The sequence below is a fragment of the Sapajus apella genome, unplaced genomic scaffold (genome assembly GCF_009761245.1).
Source record: "Sapajus apella isolate SASKATOON/1434 unplaced genomic scaffold, GSC_monkey_1.0 scaffold3, whole genome shotgun sequence".
NCBI classification, from domain to species: Eukaryota; Metazoa; Chordata; class Mammalia; order Primates; family Cebidae; genus Sapajus; species Sapajus apella.
In genome coordinates, this window is record NW_022436943.1 from 15,512,623 (window position 1) to 15,538,608 (window position 25,986).

The 25,986-nt window shown below is 35.1% G+C and overlaps 1 protein-coding gene across 8 annotated transcripts in view; it reads right to left on the reverse strand.

The window, feature by feature from the left end:
* RALYL (RALY RNA binding protein like) overlaps positions 1 to 25,986 on the reverse strand; it is a 729,873-nt gene that overhangs the window by 485,162 nt on the left and 218,725 nt on the right. The window lies entirely within an intron of this gene.

Here is a 25,986-nt window from a genome sequence, read left to right on the forward strand (position 1 = left end):
TAATGATGCAAGTGAGAGAAACTCTATGTATACAATATACTGAAATGTCACTTTCTCTTAGTGCCTTCTCATATTATGAACAAATTTCAAAGATCACAGGGGAAGAATATAATTTATAATACAAATCAATTAAGGGAGAGAGTATGTTTGAGATAACATGTAAAAAATGAATTCAGTCCCTGTTTTTCAGTTGAGATTTACTAAACATCCGTTATATGAAAATGTACTGGTTCTGAACCTTGGTTTCAAGAGACTGCAGTTCAGGAATTCTGATTTAGAAAGTCTCAGGGGGAACAGAGTTTACAAAATCTAAGCCAGGGAGCCAGGACTGGGAACCACTGTGTGAAGGCACTAATTAGTTAAAAGCAGAAAATCCCTTTTTCAGTCCCTAGATTTAGTAAAAGAACATACAGGGACATTTAGGGTGGAAGGCAGAATACAACCATAAAGGAAAGGAGTTTTAAGAGAGAGCTTTGCAAGCAGCGCTCAAAGAGGATCCTATGATTTTTTTTTTTCCAGAAATAATCAGGGAACATGACATCCCTGCTTTTCCTGCTGAAGAGGGTGTTAAGTGCTTCAAAGTTTCCCATTGTTGTCATTTGCTAAGGGGACCTCACCTCCCGCAGTCCTGCTCTGCCCTGTATTAAAATAGCAATTAACGAAAAGGAAAAAAAAATAAAAGAAAGTAAATACAGATTTTAGGAGATGAAAACCTACGTTTTTTAAGGGCTTATTTGTTAATGTCCTGAGAGGAGATCACTTTGCAATTAGCATAACACCAAGAAAAACTAACAGCTAACAAAGCCTTGTGCTAGAAGCTTAATACTCTCATTCCATTATGTGAATGGGATTACCACATGCTTGCTGGATACTTGCATATTATCATGACACCTGAGGATAAGAGTTGCAGATAACCAGGCTGCAGATTCTGAGAGTTTTTTTGTTTGTTGGTTGGTTAGTTTTTGAAGAATGCAGAGCAAAGAGAAAGGAGAAGAACCTAGCATGACCTGAACACCTACTCTATACCAAGCATGGTACTCACGGTTTTAAATCTATAGAGGGAGTGGACGTACATGAAATTCACATATCCCAAGAATTTTATGAGTCAAGAAAGACATGCCACTTTTTCTTTTTGTCTTCATTTTGGGCTTTTTACCTAACTAGTCAACAATCCCACAATTCAGAGTTAATAGAGGCAATACTCCTTGAAGTTAATTCCTTACTGAAAAAAAAAAAAGAGCCTCTAGCAGTGCTTTGTTACATGACAACAATTCTATCAAGTGAATAATCTTATGAAAGTTTTTTAACATCTCTCTTCATAAATGGTGCACTATATAGAGGGCCAGAAAAATAATTGGGGTAAGAAAATAGGTATCTTTAAAAAACTAACATTATTTTTAACAAGTCATTAAATGGAAATTGTCCATAAGTTGCACATCATTTCAAACATCTCAATAACCAAAACTGGATCATTCTTAAACTCTCTGCCCACCACAGGCACAATGTTATATAGCTTGTATTTGTGCATACATACTCACTCATGCTTGCACACCTCCACACAAACACAAGCCATACATACATACATAACACTTAGGACACAACACTAGGTATGTGTGGAAGGGTTGGGGAGGATGGTTCCTAATAAAAATTATATGAGAGGCCCCTCCTTCCCTTATGGAGTCCTTTACCAGTAGTTTAACAGAAAACTGACATTACCCCCCTGGCTACTCATGTATAAATTTAACTACATATTACGCCAAATAATCTAGTAAACAAAATCCTTCTCTCAAAGATTACCAGGTGGTGCGTGTGATCTTTCTGGCGCGTGCTCTCTCTCTCTCCCTCTCTCTCTCTCTCCTTGCTCTTGCTGTCTCTCTCTTTCTGCTGCTAATAAACAAAACCTTACATATTCTTCCCCTAGGCCCTGGAATGTTATATATCATAATGTGTTCATTTCCTCCACGTCAGCCTTTCTCACTAGAATCTTAAAACAGTTTTCAACATGTGGAAGGTGAACCATAAATTTTCTTTAATGAACAAACACATAACCACAGGTTCAGCTCTGGTTTTTCACACTAATATACCCAAATAAAGTACCATGTTACTTTGTCACATCTGCCTGAGCAATTAGAGCCAGTTCTTCTCCTGAGCTTCACACAAAGTATCCTCATTCAATCCCAAATTGCTTGAAGCAACGAGAATGTAATTAATAAACCATAGTTATTCAATAAATATTTTTAATGTAAATGAAGGAATGAATGAATGGAAGTGTGTTAACTGTAAGAGGGGAGTCACCCATTGCTATTGTTCATTCCTAGCCTAAGACTGATTTACTTTCTCACACAAATCAGGTCTCAGATAGGGTAGAGGTTTAAGGGAGAGACTGGTCTATGGGGCACACATTGTGGGCCTGTCTGTGACTGAAAACATGGCATGCAGAAACAAAAGTGAGCTCCAAGACCAGGCAGACCATGTATCACTCAAAATGAAGAGGAACCCAGAAATATGAATGAAAGGAACTTAGGGATCCAGACATGAAGATTCAGAACTGGCGTGTGTTCCTGAGTAGGTGAAGAAACTGACAGCAGAAGAGTCTGTGTCTCAGTCTTATTGGAGAAGGTGGCATAGAAGCTCTTGGAACCAAATGCAACGCCAGTTACATAGGTAATATAAAATACTCCTGGATATGTTAATCAGGGCCGCAAACTCGGATGTCTCCTGGAATCAGACAAGTAATATAATGAACTGAAGCAAATCTGTGACAGAAAGTGTGGACTGATAGAACCTGGTATGGAAACGGGAACCCCCCCCCCTGCATTTTAAGCTTTTGAAATTAGTGGGCAATTTGCAGCCTATAGTTTGTGACTCTGGCAAAATGCTGAGTTGTGTGTGTGAATTATAGAATTTAAAATATAACAATTTTTTAATTCCAGTTTTGGATCTCATATTACCTATCAGTATGACATTGCCAAGATGCTTTTGGCCTTACAGAACATTGGATAACAGAACTGAGAATCAAGCTTATTTATAATTAACACATGGGGGATGGGAATGCCCCTTGCATGGCACCTCCTCAGCTCTTGAAATTTCATATTCACCTTGGACAGCCCTCACTCTTGATGACCTTATATTCACAGCCTGCTACCAATGAAGTCCCTATTCCAACACCCCACAAACATATTCTTAATAATCAACAGTCAAGTGAGCCATGAAAATATATTTACCACAGATATGTTTACGCAGAGAATAAGTTGATTTAATGCAATTATCTTATTAAACAGATGATAAAATTGACATACCAGGAAGAAACATGACTTGTCCAATCCCATATAGGTGGTTCATGACATAGCAAAGATTAAATCCAGGTCTCTAAATTAACAGCCTGCTATTGAAATAACCCTAAAGACCACACAAACAATCACATTTATACACAGCACATAATGCTTTCATTTAAAAAAAAAAACTATAATTTTTCTTCTTTCTTAGATCTTCTCATTATGGGTATCCCCACTATGGGTAGTTCAATATGTATGCTACTTCCTTGAGGCATTTGGGAAGAAGGCATGTGAATAGTTTGCTGAGAAAAACAGAGACGAGCACCATGCATTTTGAGAAATGTGAGCACACATATCAAACATAGGGAACATGTAGAATATAAAGTAAATTATGTGCGTGTCTTGGAATGTCAACCAAAGTATTATAAGGGCTAATTTAACTTATCCAAAGAGTTTTCAAAAACAGCTAATATCACATATAAAATATAAAATAAAGAAATCTTAATTTGTCCTTCCCTCTTTTCCTAGATATTTTAAACATAAATTTGAAAGACAATATTTTCAAATATTATATAAATCTTTATACACTAATCAGAATCAAATATCAACAAATATTGGCCTCTTTTTTACAAATTAGAAGAATTAATTATCAAAAAAGAATACTATTACATTATTATATAAAATTACATATCATTTAACTTGTGAAAAATTAAAGGCCATAAGCAGGTGACTTAGTGTGGCTCCAAAAGAAATTTAGAATCATTGATGTTGTCACAAGAGGGAGCCCATGTTTTCCAATTAACAGAAACACATCGCAAGTAAATAAAATGAAAGTAATTTAATCCTGACTAAATATGAACCTATACATTTTATAGTATAATTCATTATTGACAATATAAATTATTATTACATATCAGTGTTAACCACTCCCTTTTTTCAGTTTATCTGAATGGAAAATGAGAATAACTTTTTAATGTTTTATTTTCCAAACAAACGTAATAATATCCAGGAAGCAAATAACATACGTAATACAGTTTTAATACAAAGGTTTAAAAGTAAAATATATTGTTCTGGCAGTATGCTATGAAAAAAGAGACCAGTTATCCTCTGTTCATAATTATATATTAGATATTAGATGTCCTTCAAAATTAACTTAAATTTTTCCTAGAACCGCAATTGAGTAGACGGCAAACAAAAGAAAAAATACTGAGTGTAAAGTCATGTAACTTCCTACCATTTATATATACTTCAAAATATCATGTTGTACATGATAAATACATACATTGTGTCACTTTAAAAAATAAAATTAAAAAGCTTTATGTAAACTTCCTGAAAGATATTTAATGTCTTTGAAATTAAGTTTCCTACATCTATAACAGAATGTTAAGCTACCTTTCAACATAGTTGTGAGAATTCATGTGATAATCTAATAACACCTGGAGCATCAGTGCCTGGCTTTTGGTCATTGTTAACAAATGACAATTTATTTCCATCTTTTGAGTCAACATAAGAGGCATAGCTCTGATAATAAACACTTTTAAGTCTTTTTTGTAAAAATAAACTCTTTCTTGGTACTTAATTCACCATCTAACCATTTATTTTCATCACTTAATATTTTCTATTTAATTTATCAAAAGATTAACATACATTGGCCATTTTAATTCTCCCACTCTATCAAAAATTCTCATATCAATTTCTGAGTAAATTCAAGCTGCCAAAACAAAATGGAATTTTTCAAAGTTTATCTTACTGGGTCCTTCTGAAGTGTGTGATGCCTCCTCTTCCTTTTGAATTTTCCTCTCTCATCATTCCTCTTGTTTTTTTTCTATGGACTCCTCTTTTACTATTGGTTTTACCCAGAGTTAAGTCATAACCTCCTTGTTTGTTCCACTGTTATCTGCGGTCTCTTGAAATGACTTTTTCCATAGTTTCACTACCATCTCTGAAGTGACACAACAGGTAGACAAATGGATCTGCTAGAATGATCTATCTGGCATGCAAATGTAACTGTTTCTCTTTCCTGCTGAAAACTCTGGTGGTCTCCTTACCCACACTGAAGTAGGCTAACTGTAGATCAAACAATGTGCTGTTTTTCTGATTCAGATATCCTTGACCTATATAATTTTATTTATTTATTTGACAGGATCTTGCTCTGTTGCTTAGGCTAGCATGCAGAGACATGATCGTGGCTCACTGCAGCCTCAAACTCCTGGGCTCAAGGGATCCTCCTGCCTCAGCTTTGCAGTGAGGACTACAGGCATGCGCCACCATGCCCATTTAACATTTTTATATTTTGTAGAGATGGAGTCTCACTATGTTGCCCAGGCGGGTCTCAAAATCTTGGCCTTAAGTGATTCTCCTGCCTTGACCTCCCAAAGTGCTAAGAAAACAGCATGAGCCACTGAACCCAGCCTGTTTTGTGTTTTTGATTTGAATACTTATTCACATAAAGGAAAATGAGATAAAACAGAAGAAGTGCACTCCTTGGCTTGGGATAAAACTAGGGTCAATAATTTCCTAATCCAGAGAGTTATAGAGGCAATACTCTGTGATGTGATGTCCCTATTGCAGAAAAAGCCTCTCCTGGCTCTTCGTTAGGTGGTACCATTTACTTTCCATGTAATGCTAGCTTTGTCCATTGAAGTCTCTGAATAAGAATTCCTCTTCTGTAAAGTAGGCACTAACACTCACTTTATAAAATTGTAGGAAGAATTAACTGACCAATGTACTAATATAAAAATGAAAGCTGACTTGTACTAAGTATTTACAATGTGGCCACAGTCTTCTTAGCTTTGCAAACATTGACATATTTAGCCTTCACAACAGCTTCATAAGGTAGGCTCTTTTATACCACTTCCCTTTACAGATAGAAAACTGAGGAGTAGAACAGGAGGTCACATATAAGAGAAGTGTGAGAACAAGTTCTGAAAGCCAGGCATTTTGGTTCTACAAACCAGAATATTTTATATTCGACCAACAGAAGATGCTGGTTGCCACTCAGTAAGTGGCAGGTAGATAGGTATGTCTGTAGCATGACACATGAGTTTTTTTGTGCCCTGTTCCCTGCTTTGACTTTTCCAATATAAAACATCACATAGAGTATCCTCTGCCTCCAAGCTTACAACCAAAAACGTAGTTCACAACTTCCCTTTGCTGTTTCCTGTGAGGGAAAAAGCATTCCTACCCACCCTAAAATGCAGAATTTTTAGGGTAGGTAGGAATGCTTTTTCTACTGGCCCACACAGAAATTATTGACTCGACATCTGTCTCTCTCCTTCCACAGGGGCTCTCATGGAAACTTTATCCCACATTTGACCATAAACACCTTGAGGTTAGAAACTCGATCTTATTTGGTTTTGTATCTTCTCAGCCTTTCATAGTTCCTCCTAAGTAGAAGGCAAGCAAAGATGGTAGTTGTACAAAGAGTAAGGGAAAGAACAAACAATAAATGTTGTATGAAGGTTTTAATACTGGAGAAAACAGATTCTATGTACAGCATTTATATTTAAAGCATTTAATTGGAATCAAAATTTCAAGTGTGAAAATAAAGTGATTCTAATTTAAAATCTGAACAGCCACAAAATAGTTTGTTATCATTTAAATTTAGCTTTGTTATCACAATGATGTATATTTATAATCTTTTTTCATATTTACACAAAAGTACAGCAAGAAAATTTACATTTTAGTGGGGTTTGAAAAGGAAAATCACATAGGAGAGTAACAAACATCCCAACTGCATTTCCATGGTTCTTCTTCCATTTCTTTCTTTTTGCCTCTGTTGTTGCTCTCTGATATCCAAATGTTCAGTGATATTCCCTGTTGTTTAAATAGCATTTCATTGTTCTCATATTTTCCACTTAATGTTTAATTCCAGCTCTTCTTTAAGATGTGAACAAGAAAATAAATATACCTTATGTGGCTGTGGGCAAAACATTGTGTAAATTATAACCCAGAGAGGAATTTCCAAAACCAATCTTACAAAAGGCCCCAATGCATGCTAGTTATAAGATATGAATTGCCATGGCAGTGAGATGAGGAGTGGACATATGTGTTTAAAGAAAACAATGAAAACCCCCTTTTTGAATTTACATAAATGACTAAAATGTTTATTAATATTATTGATACTTAAATCAATCACAATGTGAACAAGTTTGCCAATTTGATGTGGCATGGGTCTGAGGATTTATTCAGTGAACTGCTCTTTTCCTCTTTTTGGTTCTTCTAGCTCTGACAGTTAACTATGCCATCTGTTCCATAAATGTAAATACATGACTGTTCATGCCTGAGGGCTTTAAAGCAAACTCAAAAAGAATAAATATTTTTGTAGCTAGCTCAAGAATAAAATTATTTTTCAATCTCTAAATCTGACCGTTCAAAGCTTTCTTCCACCCTGTTGGAACTACTACTCTACGCCACAACTACTTTTCTAATCCTTATCCACCAATCAGCAACATTTATCCATTTAGTTGCTACACTAGACTCTGTTTTCTCTAGTATATATTCTGAGGCCTATAGTTAGGGCTCCACCTCAGTGTCTTCAACAAATTATGAACAACTTGAAATTAGAAACCATTTCTTACTTACTTTTGAATCTGTCGAGATCTCACATTACCACAGAAAATAAAATTAAACACAAAATACTTCTCCCCTGAAAAAAATCTAAAGTAAAATGAAGAAAATGTGAAGTCCTCTTACTATAAAATGTACACATTTTCAGTGGTAAGTTAAAGACTTATACATTAATATGCTTTAGAGCATCATTTATTATTAAAAAATACACTACTACTATACACCTATTAGATTGGAAAAACATAAAATCCTGACACTAGTAAGTGACAAAGAGAATGTGGAACAATTGAAAATTCTATTCATTTCTGGTAAGAATGACAAATAGTAAAACTACTTTGGGAATAAGAATGTTTTTATCTTATATTGTTAAACATACACTTATCATACAAACCAGAAATCCCACTTGTAGCGATTCAATCAAGTTAAATGAAAACTTATGTTCACCTAAAAACTTTCATGTAGCTATTATAAAGCTTAATGTACCTTTGTTCATAATCTCTCAAACCCGGAAACAACTCAAATATCCCTCAACTAGGAATGAATAAACAAACTGTGCCATATCCATATTATAGAATACTACTTGGTATAAAAAGGAAAATAGTATTAATACACAGAACAAGGAACAAAATAGATGAATCTGAAATGTATTATGCTTAGTGGAAGCAGCAAGACTTAAAAGAGTGTGTTTATGTTTATAACATTCTTGTCAAGATAAAATTATAGGTACAGAAAACCAATCAGTCATTACTATGGGTTGGGATACATAGCAGATTAATTATATGAGCCTCTGCATTTCCTGAGTGGTTGCCATGTACCTGCATCTGATTCAATCCCTTCAAATCAATCCTATGCAAAGAACAAACTATGTTTTTTCTCTATTTTGAAGAAGCCACTGAATTTTTAAATTGCCACAATTTGAACTTAGCCTCTTGCTGTTATTTCCCCATTTTGTCTGTTACAGAATTTAGGACAGGCCAAAATTTTAGATGTCATGAAAGTGACCACTGAGAACATTAACAAATACATTATTTTAGTACTCCAAGATAATAGATGCATAAAGTTATGAAAATAAATATCAATACTGTCAGCCAACTGAAGACTTCCAATTATTACCTACCTCAAACTCTAATATCTGAACTTGTTTGTATGAAATTGGGGAAAGTATTTTCTTTCTAAAAAAATTTTGTAGTAAGCTCCAATATTCCACATTAATCATGATTTAAAAATGTAAAATAAAATTAAGATATTAAGAGTTAACTGTGATTTTATTATACTACAATTCTGACTTAAATTTTGTTGCTGAAAGCAATTATAACTCCACATATCGTTATGCTAACACTAGTTAAAAGGGTTTGAACTCTTGGGTAACTGGTGAAGATTACTGATATGTATGAATGAAGGATTATTAAATATAAATCCAGCATAGCCAATCAAATAATTTTTAATTATAAATAAATCTAAGTATTAACACACTTGCAAACACCTTTCTTTTTGGTATGACCACAAGAATCTGACAAGTTATTAAATTTGGCGAAGAAAATGCTAGTATGGTGAACCGTGCTTTAATTACTGAAATCGGGAACATAGATCAATAGAAATAATGAACAAAAGAAAATCACATATATGAAAAAACAACAAAATATCTATCGCAATTAAGCTAATCTCCATAATGCAGAAAATAAATCCTGAAAAAGAATGACCCAGGATGCATGTAGCTTATTGGAATAAAATTCTCTCAAAAAGGATGATCCAAAAGACAAACTAAAAGAATGTTTATATTAGACAAAATACAGACTGAAAAAGTCTTATATCAAAGGGCACTTATTTTTGTTATTTATTTTTAGTATTTATTTAATCAAGTTTGTCACCTCTAAATGCATCCCCAGTGTTATACACAGCAGGAACCTTACTAACTGGTAGAAAGGAGAACACATTAAGAAAAAATGGAGCAAACTAGCATAAAAAATTACTTCTGTGAGGTGAAAGATCTCTATAAGGATAACTACAACACAAAATGGAAAGAAATCATAGATAGCACAAATGAATGGACAAACATTCCATGTTCATGAATTCTGAAGAATCAATATCACTAAAACAGTCACACTACCCAAAGCAATCTATGGATGTTACACTATTCATGTCAAACTGTCAACATAGAATTAAAAAAAATACTACTCTGTCAACAGTAAACAGACAACCTACAGAATGGGAGAAAATATTTGCAACTAATCCAACAAAGGTGTAACATCCAGAATACATAAGAAATTTCATTCAACAAGCAAAAACCAATCACTCCATTAAAAAATGAGGCAAAAGACGTGAACAGATACTTGTCAAAAGAAGACATATCAGTGGCTAACAAATATAGGAAAAAGTGTTCAACATCACTAATTGTATTAGGCTGTTCTTGCATTGCTATGAAGAAGTATGTGAGACAAGGTAATTTATAATGAAAAGAGGTTTAATTGGCTCACAGTTCTGCAGGCTTTACAAGAAGCATGATGCTGGCATTTGCTTGGCTTCTAGGGAGGACTCAGAAAACTTACAATCATGGTGAAAGGCAAAGAGGGAGCATGTCCCATGGTGGAAGCAGACACAAGTGAGAGAAACAGAGGGGGAAGGATAGATACCACACACTTTTAAACCATCAGATCTCTCAAAAGCTCACTATCATGAAGATGGCACCAAGCCATGAGGGATCCACCTTCATGATCTAAACCCTCCCACCTGGCCCCACCTCCAGCACTGGAAATTACAATTCAACATGAGATTTGGGCAGGGACAAATGCCCAATCTACATCACTAATCACCAGAGAAGTGTACAACAAAACCACAATGAGATATTACCTCATTCCAGTCAGAATGGCTACTATTAAAAAGTCTAAAAACAACAGATGTTGGTGAGGTTGCAAAGAAATGGGAATGCTTATGTACTGTTGATGGGAATGTAAATTAGTTCAGTCACTTTGGAAAGTAATTTGGGATTTCTCAAAGATCTTAGAACTACCATTCAACCCAGCAATCACATTACTGGGTATACCTTAAAAGAAAGTAAATTGTTCTACTAAAAAGACACATGCACTTGTGTATTGTTCATCGTAACATAATAGCAAAGACAGGAAAGCAACCTATGTGCTCATCAATGGTAATGGAATAAAGAACATGTGATACATATACACCATTGAATACTACACAGCTATAAAAAGGAATGAAATCATGTCCTTTGCAGCATCATGGATGCAGTTGGAGGTCATCCTCCTAAGTGAATTAACGCAGAAATAGGAAAACAAAAACTGCATGTTCTCACTTACAAATAAGAGCTAAACATGGGAAACACATGGACATAAAAATGGCAGCAATAAACACTGGGGACTACTAGAAGTGGGTAGGGATGAGGAAGCAAGTGTTGAAAAACTATTGAGTATTATGCTATCTTCCTGGGTGACAGGTTCAATCACACCCCAAACCCCAGCAACACGCAATATACCAGTGTAATAAATCTCCACATGTACCCCCGAAATCTAAAATAAAACTTGAAATTATTAACAGAAATAAATTGTTCAGAAGGTAGATCTTATGCTAAATGTTCTTGTAACAGAACAAGAGATGGGAAATGTAGAAACTCTGGTGGATGATGGATATTTTTATTACAACCTTGCAGTAAAGTTTCACAGGTGTTTGTGTATGTCCAAACTCATCAAATTATATATATTAAATATGTATGCTGTTTTTATACTTCAATAAAGCTGTTTTAAAAATTAAGTTAAAATGTTCCATAAAGCACACCCATCACTGTCTTCCCAAACAATAAATAAGTAGTTTAAAACTTCAAAAAAATAACTCCTATGATTGTTGGAAAGACACTTTTTTTTAGTGCCTCTGCAAAGGTTTTATTTTTTGTTTTTGTTAAAGACGTGGTAATGTGAGAAGTTCCCAATATAAAATTGATTCTATAAAAAGGGGATAGGCTGCCTTATATATCTATTAAATTCTGAAAAATCATTTTGGATCAGAAGCACTCATTCACTTTTGAGGAATTTTATTCTTGGTCTCCTCTCTAGCCCTCTACCTCTTCAATACTACTTGGTTTCTACTGGGAAGCAAACATTACCTTTACATGCAGTTGTCAGCATTCTGGAGTTCTGCGCCTGTCTAGGATTAGGGCCCTTAGTCATCCATACCAGAGCCATCTAGAGTATCTAACAATTTTTAATCTTCTTCAAATTGTCTAGATCAACTACTTCAGACTTACTGGAAATGGATTTGGAAATCTCTAATTTTTTTTTTAACAGGTTTTGGGAAACAGGTGGTGTTTGCTTACCTGAATAAGTTATTTAGTGGTGATTTCTGAGATTTTGGTGAACTCATCACCCAAGCAGTGTACACTGTACCCAACGTGTAGTCTTTTATCACTTACCTCCAGATACTTTTAATGTACAACAACCATATTTCTAGAAGAGAAAGCATCCTTTCTATCCAATTCTGTATCTCTATCATGGGACAGTTCTGAGTAAATCTAGGGACAGTAGGGTGATAGTGAATAGGAAAGACTGGGTCCTGAACTGAAACACAGTCCAATGCCTTATTTTCAGGAGTGAAAGAAATGGCCAAAACTACTGGTTCTAGAATTCAGGAAGATTTCTAGTAAGATTCAGGAAACAGGAGAGGCTGGCCTTAGTCTTTTTGGTGATTATGGTAGTGATTATCCTGAATATTCAATTCCTGGGATGCAAGGGAAGTGTATTTCTGTGATATGCTGAGATTAGGATGACAAGTTTAAACACAGCACTTCACATGATCCAATCTTGTTATATTGTGGGTAGTAAAAAGTAATTGTGGCACATCACTAACAGTTACTTATATTAATGTATGTATCTAGAGTTCATTAAAAAGTCCCCTCTGAATAGAGTACTTTTCTTTTTTCTCTAAAATTTCTGAATACTAATTATTTTTTAGTGTTCTTTTCAGAGGCTGATCTGAATCAATATATTTAGCAGCATAAATTTATACTTTCAGAAAAAATTTCATCCAACATTTGTAATACTTCTACCAATAATAGAGGGATAATGTTATATCTATACATTAAATGATTTTTAGAGAAAGGAATCACATTCATTTTCACATACAGAAATAAATTTGAATTACATATAGCTATGAATTCTAATATTGTGTAGGCTAGTAAGCTCTGGTACAGAGAGAAATAATCACAGTGTTAGAATCACAGAATCCTACACATCAAAGAATATAAAAGCTTTCTTTTTCCTTAGTAGTTGTTTTTCTCACTCTTCAAATTTCCTCAGATAAAGACAGTACATCCTATAAGAGACTAATACATTCTCCTTCCATCTAAAAGCTGAATGAAGCAATTGAAGAGGTCATGTCATATTTTTGAAATGGTCATGCTAGTGTGTTCAAATATCAGTTTATCTCCTTTGCATTCATTACTTTTTAAGATATTATTATTTGAAATAATAAAGATTACTATATTCAAATCCAAATCAATATTGTCACCCTAGTCAACCATATTATCCAGCCTGGACAACACAGTGAGACTTTGTTTCTACAAATATATATATTTTTAATTTGCCAGATGTGGTGGTGTGCATGTGTGGTTCAGCTACTAGGGAGGATGAGGTGGGAGAATTACTTGAGCTCAGGTAGTTGAGGCTGAAGTTAGCCATGATCTATTTTTTCTTACCTCAAGAAAATTAACAGGTTGGGAAACAACACTGACAGTAATTATTTGATACTAATATTTATACTAATATTGTTTGACTAATATTCTTTTAAAGAAAAATGTTATCTATCCACATTAATTTTTGTTTAAGGTATAATTGGCAAATACAAATTAAATATATTTCAGTGTGCAATGTTTTGGTATCTACATACATTGTAAAATGATTAAATCAAGCTAATTAACATATCCATCACCTCATATACTTTTGAATATTTCACAGGGCTTTACTAGGAAGGTAGTTCCTTAGCTGAGATTCTGTACAAAAAGAAGTTATTCACGTCCTGTGCTTTGTGCTCAATTATGTCTCCCTCAAATTCGTATGTTAAAGTCCTAACCCCAATATCTCAAAATGTGACTCCATTTGGAGATGGATATTAAAATAGGTAAGTTAAAATGGGTGGGTCCTAGTTGAGATGAGGGTGGGTCCTAGTGGAGATGAGGGTGGGTCCTAGTGGAGATGAGGACACAGACAGGCACAGAGTGAAGACCATGTGAAAATACAGTGAGAAGACAGCCAACAACAAGCCAAAGAGACAGCCTCAGAAGAAACCAACCCTGTCAAGACCTTGACCTTGGACTTGTAGCCTCCCAAACAGGGAGGCAATGCATTTGTGTTGCTTTAAGCTCCCTAGTCTGTAGTAATTTGTTATGGCAGCTCTATAAAACGAATGCACCTTCCTTCAATGGTTTCCTTGAAAAGGGAAGACATCATCAAGCTGACCAATTGAGGTACCCACAAACACATTTCTGATATGAAGGCCAGAGACTGAAAAATGGATGTTGGAATAAGGAATTTGAATATATGTATTCAAATGATGTAGATGGTATTATACACATACATACACACACATGTACATGCACACATCCTACCATGTGTGAAGATTGTATTAGTCCATTTTCATACTGCTGATAAAGACATACCTGAGACTGGGAAGAAAAAGAGGTTTAGTTGGACTTACAGTTGCACATGGCTAGAGAGGCCTCAGAATCATGGAGGGAGACAAAAGGCACTTCTTAGGTGGTGGCAGCAAGAGAAAATGAGGAAGGAACAAAAGTGGAAATCCCTGATAAACCCATCAGATTTCATGAGACTTATTCCCTATAAGAAGAATAGCATAGGAAAGAGAGGTCCCCACAATTCAATTCAATTACATCATATAGGGTTCCTCCCACAACATGTGTGAATTCTGGGAGATACAATTCAAGTTGAGATTTGGGTGGGGACACAGCCAAACCATATCAAACATCTTGTTTTAGGTGCTGTATTACAAAAGTGTAAAATATAATCCTTGCCTTCTAAGAACTTACAATCTACATATATAAAGAAAAAAATAAATGCTACAAGGCAATATAGATCTAAGTACTCATTTGAGTGCCATAAACAATGAACTGTAAGTTCGGAGTAATGTGCTACTGGTTGAGTGAAAAGAAACTTCCATGTCAACAGAGGCACATGTTTGTCTCCTGAAAGACTATACAAGAACACTGTGGTTATATAGATTTTTAACTTTAGCAAATTATATACAGAAAGTGTTTGATTTTTTAAAAAAGTTTTCTATAAGCACAGATTTCCCCACTATTTTAGACTATATAAAATAGGAACAATTGCTTTTGAGTAATTATTGTACCTAATACTTTGCTCAATATTTCTTACAATATCTATTAAACAGACATACATATATGTGTGTGTGTGTAAGAGCATCCATAACAAAGGACCACTAACTGGGTGGCTTAAAACAATGGAATTGTATTGTTTCATAGTTCTGGAGGATAGAAGTCTAAATTGTGACGTCAGCAGGGCCATGCTTCCTGAGACTCTGGGTGGGAATATTCCTTGTCTTTGTTTAGCTTCTGGTGGAGGCTGGCCATCTTTGGTATTCCTTGGATTGCAACTGCATAATTCTAATTTATTCCTCCACCATCACATGGTGTCTTCCTTTGTATATTCACATTGTCTTATGAAACACCAGTCATATTGGATTTAGAGCTCAGCCTACTGCAGTATGACTTCATCTTATTATATCAGCAAGGACACCATTTCTAAATAAAGTCACATGCTGAGGTACCAGAGTTAGTGCTTCAACATATCATTTTTGGGGACACAATTCAACTCATACCGATTATTGTAGTGAGAACACTTAACATGGGATCTACCCCCTTAATAAATTTTAAGTATAAAATACAGTATTATTGACCATAGGCATGATTTAATACAGCAGATTTCTAGAACCAATTAATCTTGTACAATTTGTATAGGCATTGAATAGCAACCCCCTATTTCTTCCTTTCCCTAAACTCCTGGCAATCACAATTACACTCTCTGCCTCTATGAGTTTGACTATTTTAGATTCCTCATATAAGTAAAATCCTGTAATACTTCTTTTTCTTTGCCTGGATTATTTCACTTAGTATAATGGCTTCCAGGTTCACCCATGTTGTTGCGTATGACAGGATTTTCCTTTAAGGAGGAATTATATTCCATTGTATGTTTAAACCTCATGTTTTAGCTATTATGAATCATGCTACAACAAACATGGGGGTGTAAACAACCTTTGAGACCCTGATATCAAACCTTTTGGATAAATATCCAGAAGTAGAATTTCTGAACCATACGGTAGTTCCATATTTACATTTTGAAGAACCTCCATACTATTTTCCATAGTTGCTACAGGATTTTACATTCCCAATCGTGTGCAGGATTTTAATTTTTCCACATTCTTACCACCACTTGTTAACTTATTATCCAGCAATCCCACGACTGGGTATATCCCCAAAGGAAATGAAATCCGTATGTTACAGAGATCTCTGCACTACCGTTTATTGCAGCACTATTCACAATAGCCACGATATGAAATCAACCTAAATGTCCACCAATGGATGAATGGATAATGTGGTAAAGGTACACAATGGAGTGCTATTCAGCCACAAAAAAAGAAAATCCTGCCATTTTCATCACCATGAATACACCTGGAGGACATTATTGTAGGTGAGATCAGCCAGGCACAGAAAGACGAATTCTGCATGATTTCACTCAAATATGAAATCAAAAAAGGTTGATATCATAAAACTAGAGAGCAGAATAGTAGTTAACAAGGTCTTGGGTGGTTGGGTTGGTAGGACTTGGAGAAATGCTGATCCAAAGGATGCAGAATTTCAGTTAGATAGTAAGACTATCTTTTATTTCATCTTTTGATAATAGCCGTCCTAACAACTGTGGGGTGATAACTCACTGTAGTTTCCTTTGCATCTTCTTCATAGTGATATCGAGCATCTTTTCATAGACCTGTTGGCTATGAACAACAACAACAAAAATCCTAACGTTGCGGGGAGTGGTGGAAGTCGGGACACTATAGTATACTGGCTGGGTGCACAATTTGAGGAGTCGAAATGCCTGGCTTCCAGCACTGATTCTGATACTCCTATCTGTGTGATGCTCCTTCCTACCTTGTAGTTGTCTCCTTAGTGGCAAGAGGCGTAACAGTCACACCTTATAAACCGTGTTGTGAGGGCTGAAGATGCTAATGCTGTAAATCTGAGAAGATCCCAGGCACACTCTAAGTACTCAGGAAAAGCTGGCTACCATTACTACATTCCTACATCAGTCAGCTAATTCTCCCAGAGATTTTATGAGATGGGTATTAGTGCCCTACTTTACAGAAGAAGAATTCTTACTCAGCAATGTTAAGTGACAAACCTCACATAACACAGGAGGTAAGTAGGACATTATAAAGCTCAGCTGGGTGACTGTGGGGCTCACACTCTGTCATTGATGGTGCGGAAAGCACTGTTCCATTTAAAAAAGCAGTGAGAAATCAGCGAAATTAACCCCTGCTAGTAAAGGTTATATTAGTGGAACACTTTCCTCACCACCATGATCTGCTTTGAACATTAGTAAATAATTTACATACTTTTACTCATGTATTCTGAAGCTATCTTGTAAGCATGTTTTAAAAATAAATAATCCTTACAATATTAAAAATTCAAAATTATCATTCATGATTTTATAAAAAGTACATCTGTGCCTTGTGCTGTTCAGTTTTATAAAACATGTATTTGTCCATACCCAAATGACTTTTATGCTTCACTATATTTTTTGATGAAGAAAGTAACACAAACATACCCTTTGAATAAAAAAGAAAATTGTATTTGGATATTTGCTACAAATGGATGACTTTCTAATGCTGGTTACATTGTACTTAAACCTTGACCTGGAATGACAAAAAATGAAGCTTCTAGTTTCTAAAACTTTCTTCCTGAAAACACTTTCATGAAATAATTTCAAATTTTACACTAGAGTAAACCACTGACACTCACTGATTTCCTCCCAGTTGTTCTTATTGTCTCTATAAAGCTAGGTCTCAGGTGTAGAATAGATGCTTTTCTAGTCCTTTGCACATTGCCACTTTGTGAGTGACTTTCTTTCCTCTCTTTGAACAAAGAGAAAAGTACTATTGCATTTGAACTTAACACAGTACAAAAATGAAAAGAAACTCCATAAAGCAATGAATATCCCCCAAAGAAAATTATTCCCCAAGGTACTCGAATTGCCTTCAAATAACTAATGCTTAAAATAAATTACTGCATGGTAAAGAAAAATAAATGCTTTTGAGTTTGAAATAACCGCACTGAAATTCCAGTTATGGTGACCCTGAACATTTTTATCACGAAGTTTTCTATTTCTCACTATAAAATAAAGAGAGGGTTATTCTGACCAATATATGAAATATATGATTAATATAACTAGCAAGTTGTTTAGCATGGAATTACACACTCAACAAATGTTTTATCTTCTGTGGCAAATTTAACAAGGACAAGTAAAGATCTGTGTTGTATATCTCCAAGAAAAATAGAACTTTTTTTTTTTTTTAAGCAAACTCTCCTAGAAGTCTATTTCCTATATTTTCTTGTTTCCTTCTGCACCTTTCAGAGTAAAATGCAAAAACGTGGCAGAGGGCAATACATATGAGTTATCTGAAGGTGAAAATTTTGCCCATGTTCATGATACACAATAATAGCGGACAGGTATTGTTGAAAAAGCAGATAGTGGACATGCCTTAACTCGCTTTGTCTAGGAAATGACATGTTTGGCTTTTATAATTGCTGACGGGAAATTTACATGCAGATTTAAGAGGCTAACACTCAGACACCCGCTCCAATTCCCAAGTCTCTTCCAGCACACCAAAATACTTTTCAAATGCTTACAGTGTGACAGTCACTCTACATCAAAATTTGGGAGTATACAGGACTCTCAACATTTTCATAATGGCAAGTCAACTGCCTCAGAAATAAACATGTGAAGCAAACTAACAAACATGTGAAACAAACTAAAAATAGAGATGTATATGTATCTGTATCTGGGTTTTTCTTACAAAAATATAATGTGGACTTTGGTGGGGGGGAATCTTTATTTTTCGGTAAAAAGCATTTTAAAAATCTCATTTATTTCAGCTCTCTTTTAAAGTATTGGTCCAAAATGCATTGAGACTTTATTCAACAAAGGAATAAAGATCAAAACTACAGCTACAATATCAGGTTTTTAAAGATGTCAAATCTCAACAGCACTAAACCAGGTTTTCATTGTTCATATGTTATTCTTAGTTTGTAAGTACTCAAACAGCCTGTGCAATTCTTCCCTGCTTCTTTTCTGCAATGATTCCCTTTTCAAAGATTTAAGCAGTCTATTTTCGAAGATTTAAGCAGTCTATGCTCAGAAATCCAATTACCATTCCAACACCATGCTTTTGTAAGCCTACAGCATTAAACCACAGAATGTGTTTCTTCGTGCCCCTTCCTCAAACCTCTCACTCAGGCACCATGCACTTCTCTTCCGAAAGGGGCTTTGGTTTTGCTTCCCTTTGCTTCACTTTCGTTAGATAAAGAAATGTAGTCATAAATTACTTTAAAACAATGGGGAAAGCCCTACAAATCTTTCATGTGTAAATAACTCCTACAGTATGTATAAATAAAAAATTGAATATGCAACTTTCCCCTTAAAATAGTATTTGCTTCGCATTAAAGGTGGTTTATACATTATGTCATAATTTATTAATAGATATAACTGACCCAATATATTTCACATTGAATGCCAAGTTCGTCAGATAAATTAGGAAATATGGAATAGAGGGTACCATGGTAATTATACTATACAAAGTAACTTCCCCACATATATGTTTTCTGTGTGAATTCTTTCATCTGCAAATTACACTGTATGTGTCTCTTCGTGTATCTGTGTGCATCCGAGCATATGCGTGTGAGCAAATAAAAGCAAAGGTTAGAAAATGACAGAAATATTATAGTAAAATTTCTAACTTAATTTCTAGAAACAACAGACAAAGATATTGACAAAGGGTCAAGGAAAAGGAGAAATCTTTAATTTGATTGAGGCTGACTACATCCATTTACATCAAGAACTCTACGTTTAAGACTCTGTTTTACATTGAACCATTTCTTACCAGCCCTACTCAAGAAAAATAAGAAGAAAAAATGTAAGTAATCTAAATCATACATATGAATTGAAACCAATTTTTCATACTCCATGTTAGGATGAATCCAAGATACATGTGAAACTTCCCGGAGGTGTTGGAACTTTTGTGGTTATAGAATCAAAAGCCCTCATGATTAGTGACCATCTGGCTACTTTGATTATCTTTTGGCTGATATTAGCTTTGGGAAACAAACTAAGAAAACTATAACTAATAAAGAGTTAATATATTCTATAGAGTTATTTATTTTAAATAGTTTTGGTATAAACTTAAAATATATCAAACCACGTGTGTGTGTGTGTGTGTGTGTGTGTGTGTGTGTGTGTGACAGAGAGAGAGAGAGATCCATATCAATAAAACCTTGTCTGGTGAAAAAGTCTCTCTGGCAATCTTTATTTTACAGGTAAGGAATCTGAGGCATACAAATTTGAAGACAGATTCATTGCTTTGGTAATAATGAATTTAATGCCTGTTCTAACCAGGCAGTGTGGCAGGTACAGAAGATGAAAGCAGTGACCTGCACAGATTTGCTTAATGTAAGAAGACCACAGTCAACACAGGTGAGGAGGGGAGAGACAGATAATTACAGAACAACATGAAAACTAGTTTGCAAGGATTATTAAGACAAAGTTAGAGTGGTGGAGGACAAATGCCTAACCTGGCTAGGGGACTTGATGAAAGCTTCTCAGACAGTAGTAGGAGAACAGGAGATATTCTGAGCAAAAGAAACAGTAGAGCACAATTAAAGGCACAGAAGAGAGACAAGACATGGGAAGATGAGTAATACATCTGGCTAAAGCACAGGATACCTAAGGGCCAGTAGTAAAAAAGGATACTAAAGAATGGATCTTGACAGTTATTTTTTTAATTGCTTACATATGTTTGATATCATATTGTGGGTCAGTGTTTTCTCAAAATATAACTTTTGGAGCCATAGCAATAGAAAAACACAGAATGCTTAATTAAAATGGAGATTAGTAGAGTAAGCCTACAATCTAAATTTGAGGATGCATTCCTGAAATTTTCATTTTACCACGTTACCAATCACTGCTGTATAAGGAATGAGAAAGGCCTGTTATGATCAGCTTTGTTATCTAAAAAGGAACACATGGAAGCCGTGTGGGTGATGGACTAGAGGGCCTGAAGGGAGAAGCTGGAAGCCTAATAGAGAGGCTATTGCCATAGCTGAGGCAAACCATGATGCTACATGCCATTGTGGTAAGGTACCAAATAGTCTTTTCTCATGTACACATTTGCTAGTTTCCATTGGGCATATCTGGGGTGAAACGGCCCCTTTAAATTTTGTCTTAGAAAATAAGCCTTTGAAATTGGTAAAACTACTTACATGTACTAGTTTATTTATCCATCCATTCATGGGCAGGCACTTGAGTTGTTTCAGTATCCTGGCTTTTGTAACTAACACTACAATGAATATGACATGGGAGTGCAGATATCTTTATGAAGTGGTGATTTCATTTCCTTTGGGTATGTGCCCATAAGATCATATGGTAGTTTCATTTTTCATTTATTTAGAAACTTCCACACTGTTCTCTATAATGGCTATACCAACCCTCATTCCCACCAACAGCATCCAAGAGTTTTTTCCCCATATCCTCTTCAATATTTGTTATCTTTTGACTTTTAGATAACAGCTATCCTAACAGGTATGGAGCGGTATCTCACAGTGGTTTTTATTTGCATTTCCCTGATGATTAATGGTGCTCATTAATCTGTTGGCCATTTTCAATGTCTTCTTTCAAAAAAAATGTCTAGTCAGATCTTTTGCCCATTTTTAAATCAGTTTATTTGTTTTTCTACGGTTGAGTTCTCACTAAAAAAGAACAAGATCTTGTTATTTGCTACAATACAGATAGGCCTGGAGAACATCATACTTAGTGAAATAAGCCAGACACAGAAAGGAAAATATTGCATTATCTCACTTATATGGAAAATCTATCTATACACACACACACACACACACACACACAGAGAGAGAGAGAGAGAGAGAGAGAGAGAGGGAGAGAGAGAGAGAGAAAGAGAGAAAGAGAAAGAGAGAGAGTAAAAGAGTGGTTACAAAGGGCAGGAGGCAGGAGGCACGAGAAGATGTAGATCAGCAGATACAAAGTGGCAAATATGTAGGATGCAAGAGTGTAGAGATTGAATGTATAAATGAAGACTATAGGTAGTAAAATTGTGCTATATATGAGATTCATGCTAAATAAGTAGATTTTAGCTGCTCTTGCCACATGAACAAACTAAAAATGGGTAACTATATGAGATGATCGATATATTAACTTGCTTCACTGCAGTAACCTTTCTACTATTCACATGTATTCTATGATATATTGTATAGTTTAAATATACACAATATATTTAAATAAATACATTTTATTAAATACAGTAAATAAATACAATTAGTAAAATCATTTTGGTTCTCAGTTCAAGGGGATAGGAGAGAGATTACAGCCACACATGATACAAAGGGATAAACTGCTATCCTGGATTCCTCTGTATTTTGGATAATATATATACTCTCTATTTCTTAGTTCAATGACCCCAAGGGATGCTGCACATATGCTGTATTGGTAGCAACCAAAACCCAGTTAAATTGTCACCTCAAGTTCTATCAGTAGCTGACTATCTTTCAAGCAACATACCCCTGACACACAGACACACAGACACACACACACAGAGAAATAAAAAATGAGAGAGAAAAGTGGGGGCGGAGGAGAATGGCTAGCAATTGATGCTGCAATTTCATTCCATTGTTGGATTGATTATGGTTTCCAGAGACTCTCTGGAGTAACAACCTTCCAATAGCATCAGGATAGGATATTAAGTTTAATAATCAACTAGAGAAAAAAGTTTAGAATTGCTGTTTTAGAAAATTGGACAAGTGGCTATTTAAGAATTCATCAAAGTTAAGGCCATAAATTTGTAGTAGCCATTCTAGTAGACTTCTGAGGATAGTACTAATCAAGTAAATTATTAGTTGAAGGCAGGTGTTAGGGATAATGGTACAGATGCAGAATGGGATAAAGAAAATGAAAGCATTGGAAAAACAGTGAGTTCCAGACAGAACAAAGGAAGCAAAAGAATCAAAGCCAGAAGTGATGGAAGAGAGTGAGTTTGCTAAAGCAGTGTGGAGTTGACAGGTATTAATACCAAAAGGGTCAAGAAAACTTAAGGAGTCCTCATGGTGTCATAAATTATGGTGAACAAGAAGGCTATGAGCCACAAAGCAAAGTCCTCTGTGAATATACAAGGAGGCCACAAGATTAAATAAACAGTAGCATGGCTGGAGGGAATAGGTCCAGAGAAGGGGTTGGACTATCCATCTGGAAAGTGGCAAGGGAAACCGGGTTGCTCACAATATCCTCCTTTCACCTCATCTTTTTCATATAGGGAGTTGGAGAAAAATCATATCTGCTACAAAAGAAGGATATAAAAAATCTGTTAGAGAACTAGGCTGCAGTTGGCACAATAAACTGCTGAAATTCATTAAGGAGATACTAAGACAATGCAAGGGAGGCCTACTTAAGATGCAAATGAGGTTTCAGGTGATAACATGAAAAAAATCCGAAAAAATGGCAGCAGTCTAAGCAAATTAAGGAGAACACCTGATACGAGAGGATGGTTTGTGGGGGGAAGACAGAAAGACAGAGAATCAACTAAATTTAAATAAACTAATAACATTGCATGTAATACTTAAAGACTAAATTCAAGGTCCCAATGAATATAAATTTTAATTATGCACTGAGTTTGGAGTTTATAGACCCTAAACTGCTTTCTAACAATGGAATGACTCACTTCTTTCTTTCCTTTTTTTTTTTTTTTTGAATGGAGAGGGAGAGGGTGATGATTCAGGTAAGGGTAAAGAGAAGACAATATAGTCATTAAAAATTAAAACTGTACTTATAGTGTGATTCCTTAAATAAAGAAAGGAGTAAATAAAAGCGCATGGCTATTCATTTTAGGGTCCTTCTTCAGTTTTTTTTATCCTCCTGCTAAACTAATTGTAGTCAAATAATGCCAGTTCTAAATATGATGCAAATTAAATTGTTATAGACATTTGTAATGCTAGCTAACATTCATCGAGTGCCTAATATGTGCCAGGGTATTTCTGCATGAATTACTTCATTTTATTTCCATAAGAAACCTATGTGAAAGGTTTTATAATAACTTCCAATTTGCAGATGAGGAAGCAGACATACAGACTGGTTAAATAATGTGCCTAGGGTCGTGTAATCAGTAAATATCAGAGTCAGAATTAAAACCCAACTATTCTGACCCCGTATTTTTAGGAACTGTGCTGTGTGATGATGCCCATGTCAGGCACTAAAGATCTTGTCAAACATGAATAGTTTGAGACTTTAATCAGAATATAAAGAGGTCAATTACTTCTGTGTTAGGAAAACCACTTGATACATTACAGGATAAATTTGTATTTCCGCATTTTCTTTAAACTGATCGTCCCCTGTTGGGCAGTTCAGTGGGGGAAAAGACCGTTATGTCTTCTGTTCTAGATTTTCAGTACAAGTACCTACTTTACTGAAGTAAAGACCTTTAAAATTTTAATTAGGTACTGAGTTTGGAGTTTATAGACCCTCAACTGCAAACTTTACTTAAGCAAAGTAAAAAGATATTTACTTTAGTAAAAGTATTTACTGAAAAAAAAAAAAAGAATGAAAAAGCAAAATTATTTTAATTTCCAAAAGCTGAAACCCTGAAACTCTCAATAGGATTTTTAAAATACTTACCAGGATTTTAATATGTTCCCATTTGAGAAGTGCTAGGAGCTTCTGGAATTGGGGAGAAGTTAAAGAATGAGAGAGGGGAAAATATAAATATAAAACTGGCATATCTCTGATGTACATCTTTTGTCTTGTTTGTCTGCTCATCCCTGATATAAAGTTAGGATATTTAAGTGTGGGAAATCTAGCCTAAAGGAATCAACACTCTTGATATCCAAAGACAGCAATCTCGCACTGTAGTGAGAATAAAAAGAGAGGTGATTATGGTCCCAGCAATAAGGAATATGGAAAACTCAGTTCACCTAGGAAGGTACACCATAAAAGGCTAGATGTCGCCTTTTGTTTTTATGATACTGTGTCAACCTCCCAAATTTAGTTGTAATCCAACAGAAAAGTAGTGTCACCATCCAAAGAAAATAAGCCATGCTCTGTAAGAGGGTTTCCCCAATATTTTTTTTCCCTCTACCAAAGGCTGAGGATTCTGATTCAGACTTTCTAATTTCTGTCCTCCAAGGAGGGTCCTACCTTTCCAAGAGATTCTTGTGTCTTAGGACATGGAAAATCAGGAAAAACAGATATTTTTTAAACATTAAGAAAAGGTCACTAGTCTTCAACAGTACTTTTTAAATACTATTTTTTCCTGTCCAAACAAGAACACATTTTATAGCTGCCCTTGTGCCCTCTCAAAGCACCCCCTCAAATTTATCTTGTTTGCTCTTTTTTTTTGTTTTAGTTCGTGCCTATTTAACTATTATATACCCATTGCCTGGCACTGCGCCATGCATAACGTAGACATTCAATAATACTGGTTACTTGCAATTTGAAAAGTAACAAGAAAGGGAAGAAAAAAAGGAGGAAAAGAAGAAGTTAAAATGTTGGTTGTTCATTCGCAGCTTATTTTCTCTATAGCAACACATTGTACAAAACAAAAAGTAAGAAGGCTACACTTTCTTAGTATATGCATTTACCAGAACTCCTTCCTTTGTAACTTTGTCTAAGAGTTGGGTAAACTGCATTGTCTTTTCTTCTCGATAGGCTAACCATAAGCTTTACCACCCAAACTAGAATATATTTGGGAATAAAGAGGTCACTATTAATATTTTGTTTTCTGAAAGACTGCTAGAATTGATATAACACTGAGACTGCCATAATAGGGCAAATTAGGAAAA